General features: G+C 34.5%; 1 protein-coding gene across 1 annotated transcript in view; it reads right to left on the bottom strand.

Moving 5' to 3' along the window:
- Positions 1-4,115, bottom strand: part of LOC115221073 (unconventional myosin-Ib-like) — a 139,504-nt gene extending 135,389 nt beyond the window's left edge. The window contains exon 1 of the mRNA XM_036510347.1: positions 4,047-4,115. The gene's annotated coding sequence lies outside the window, so the exon portion shown is untranslated. The remainder of the gene's footprint in view (positions 1-4,046) is intronic.
- Positions 4,116-4,347: the final 232 nt, after the last annotated feature.

Here is a 4,347-nt window from a genome sequence, read left to right as displayed (position 1 = left end):
TTTCTTCAATTAGTTTATATTGTACCTGTATAGGTACAAGTCTTGCTAGTCACTTCATTCTTACTGCTTATAACAGTAATAATACTTCACATATCTATTTATATATATATATATATATAAGTTCAGCAAAATTTAAATTCAGATGAATATGGTACTTAAGTTAAAGGCACCAGAATTTTGTATGGTATTATCCATATAAATCAAATGGGGTGATTATAATCAAAATAAGCAACAAGTATATCCGAAGTAGAGTAGTACAATTGTTTCATGCTACTTTATTTTATTAAACACTGTAAGTATTACATCAGTTTTAAAATGTCGAGCAATCTTCAGCCACTTATAGAATTTTCCAATTAAACGGACAATGCACATTCTTATCCCTATTTCATTTGCGAACATTATAAAGAGGGTAGATAGGCAAAGATAGATAGATGAATAGATAGATACATGTACATACATACAAGCATGTATATACAAATCTATATGTATGACATTGTTATATGTATTCAAAGCACATCAAACACACACACACACAGAGCTTGTATATATACCATGGAAATAGTACGAAATACTTGAAACTAAACCCATAATTTGTTGGGGTGTGGTTAGGGTCTTATAGGATTACTGTTAAGGTAATTGGGTAGAAAATATCGTTAAGGAATGTGAAACCATAAAGAAATGGGAAATTGAGAAAGTTAGGGAAACGCACAGAAGTCAAGGGAAGATAGAATAAAAGAGAAATGAAAGAATAAAATGAGATTTAGAACAATGATAATGGAAGAATAAAAGATTTATATAAGTACTAAAACTGAGGGACATGCCTCTTAGCTTTCTCTTGCTTCAGTCATTGGAATACGGCCATGCTGGGGCATTGAATTGAAAGGGTTTAGTTGAACAAAGAGAACCCTGTGGTTATTCTTTTTAAAACCTGGCTCTTATTCTATCAGTCTTTTTTGCCAAACCACTAAGTTAGAGGGATGTAAACAAACCAACACCAGTTGTCAAGTGATGATTGAGGAAAAACACAAACACACACACATACACACACACATATACATGACAGGCTTCTTTCAGTTTCTGTCGTCCACCAAATCCACTCATAAGGCTTTGGGTGGCCCAGGGCTATAGTAGAAGGCACTTGCCCAAGTTACCATGCCATGAGGCTGAACCTAGAACCATGTGGTCAGAAAGAAAAAGTTCTTACAACACATCCACACTTGCACTCTGAGAAGGAAAATATAGAAAAATCTTTAGAATGTTCCCATATTCTGAACAAACAGATAATTATAAAACATTAAACTGACAAAAGTAAAAAATTAATTAGAAAAAATATTGACATGTATATTGGATAGTGATAAGGGATAGATGAAATAACTGTAGGATATTGACATATAATTAATAATATATTACTAACGATGACAGGTTTGTAATGAGTTCTTTCCTACAAAATGAAATTTAATTCGGTTTCTGTTGTGTATATTTCCATTATGGAGTAGAGATCCTGTTTCTCAGAGATCCAGGAATAGCTATGATTAATATTTTGTTTACAGTTTTTGCACCCTGTCCAATTTCTCATATGGTTTTGACATTTGTATGGTTATTTTTTAACTTCCAAATATATTTTCATAAAGACGTTTCTACTCGTACAGTGAGCCCTATATTGGTTATACATAATTTATTATCTTTCATCATTTCTCTTGCTTGTTTCAGTCACTTAACTGCAACCATGCTTGGGCATTGCTTTGAATGGGTTTTTTTTGCACACATCAAACCCAGAATTTATTGTTTGTTTTTTGAAGTTTGGCACTTATTCTATCAGTTTCTTTTTTCTGAATCTATAAGTTACAGGGATGTAAAAAACCCAGTACAGGTTATCAAGTAGTGGGAATACAGACACAAACACAAAAACACACATACATATATGCATATATATTTATTCTAAGAAGTTAAATGCTATGGCTGGTGATAGATCTTGACTTCCTAAAACATATATGCCAAAAAGAAACACACGCTAAACCATTAGCGCAGTAATATTTTGGTATTTTGTTTGTCTTTACATTCTGAGTTCAAATTCCACCGAGGTTGACTTTGCGTTTCATCCTCTTAGGGGTCAATAAATTAAGTACCAGTTGCGTCCTGGGTCAATTTAATCGACTTGCCCTCTCCCAAAAATTTCGGGCCTTGCCCCTAGCGTAGAAAAGAATATATGAACTACTAATGATATATATACATATATATATATATATATACACACACACACATATACATATATATATATATGATTTTGATTTTGATTTTTCCAGTTTCAGCTAATGAGCTGTGGCCATGCTGGGGCACCGCCATTTTGCATACATTTATATATATATATGAGTTAGGTACAAAAAGTTCAGGGTGAATACTTGATAACTGTAAGCACCTGTATATGCCAGCTAGTGGTGTAGGTGATAGGATATATTTATCAAAAGAAAAACAGGATGCAAAGGATTTTGCGGTACATATGATTCTGGCTTTATTGAACAATTTATATCAATGCATAATTGATATAACATGTAGGTCAACAGCCTTCTTCATCCGCGTACAATTACCACACCAAAGACATGTATTACATTATAGCAGGTTTGAGAAAAAGTTTTGGAAAAAAACGAGTTTCATTGGGAAGGTAAATCCTCATAGTCGTATATGGCATAGCGAGACACCAAAACAAAACGTCCATACCGTTTTTTCACTCGATAAAGATTCTTTATCTTATATATATATATAGATATATGTATATATATATATATAGATATGTATGTATATATATGCCAGCATAGAAGGTGAGTGATAGATGATGACAATGATGATATATATATTTTCATTTACAATTATATACAATGGGTTTCTTTCAATTTCCATCTACCACATCCACTCACAAGGCTTTGGTTGGCCTGAGGCTATAGTAGAAGATGCTTGCTCAAGGTGCTATAGAGTAGGTCTATAGGTCTGTGGATAAATGAGGGTACTTTTTAGACACCCAAGGTGGAATTTGACTCCGAACGCAAATAGTCAGAACTAATATCACGAAACATCTGGCCTGATATTATTAAAGTTCCACCAACTAGTGCCATGGATTGGTACATTTTTATCGACTGAATTGGTGGAAAATTGGTTGGGTCATTAAAGCATCCAATTAACTTGTGGTGTTTGTTCAGACTCTTTTGAGATCTGAGATCAAATCCTGCTGAGGTCAGCTTTGTTTTTCATCCTTTCTGGGTCAAACATGTAATTTCTATTGATGAAATTAATTGGCAGAAGAAATTTCTAATTAAAAAAGTTGTGACATCATTGAATGTACTGGACCGGTGGGATGGAGGTTTAGAGAGAGTGGGTTGGGAGAAAGAGGGATTTGAGAAGGAAGTGAGAGGGGTTTTTTGAGTGGGAGGAGGAAGAGGAAGTGAGAGGAAGGAGTGAGCTGTGATGTTGAACAGGATGACTAAGTGTTTAAAAGAACAGTCTCATCAGCTGAAGTATTGATGTGGTTATAGATGTAGTTTGTGTTGGGGAGAAAGAATGAGAGTGAGAGAGGGACAAACGGAAAGACAAGAGAGGCTTAGGGAGAGGGGGAGAGAGAAAAGAGAAAGAATATAATACAGAGAGAGGAGGAACTAGATGGAGAAATTGATAGACAAACAAAAGAGTGGCAGATCAACAATTGATACACTCACTCACACACGGGGACACACACATTTTTGAATTAATATAATGAGTGTTTGAACAAAAATGTGTGTTATTGACACACTAATGATCTATGATAACACTAGACAAATTAAACAAAGCATCTTTTGGAAACAAGGAGACTCTTCTTACTGATTTCTTTGAAATTATGGTAAAGTGGTACAAACAAGCAGAAAAGAGGGAGAGTAAAGGGGAGGAGGTGTCCCTATGATAGAATGGACTCAGGGAAGAATGCTGAAAAAAAAAGAAGAGAACTGGGATTTGAACATTAATGCTTGTTTTAGGAAGAAATACATAGAAAATAAAAAAAAAAGACAACATGGCTTACTCACCGTTGTTGAAGAACTGGTAGAGAAATAAATTCCTTTTCAAATATAAACAAAGATTTTTTAGTCATCCACCTGGATAAAAAACAAAAAAAAGAAGAGAATCAGATGTGGCAACGCTGGGAACTTTCGGAAGACAGAGAAATTGCAAACACAAAAAATGGTGAAAAAGCAGCACCAGAAAGTAAAATGGTTAACCAACCTAAAGTATAGAGATAATGTGAAAGACGGGGGTGGGGGTGGGGTGATCTTTAAACAAAAAGCATCCCTACTTTAAGTCAGTGGACCTCTCTGAGACCTTACTACC

This window comes from Octopus sinensis, linkage group LG17 (assembly GCF_006345805.1).
Source record: "Octopus sinensis linkage group LG17, ASM634580v1, whole genome shotgun sequence".
Classification (NCBI taxonomy): Eukaryota; Metazoa; Mollusca; class Cephalopoda; order Octopoda; family Octopodidae; genus Octopus; species Octopus sinensis.
This window is presented reverse-complemented; position numbering and strand designations above follow the sequence as displayed.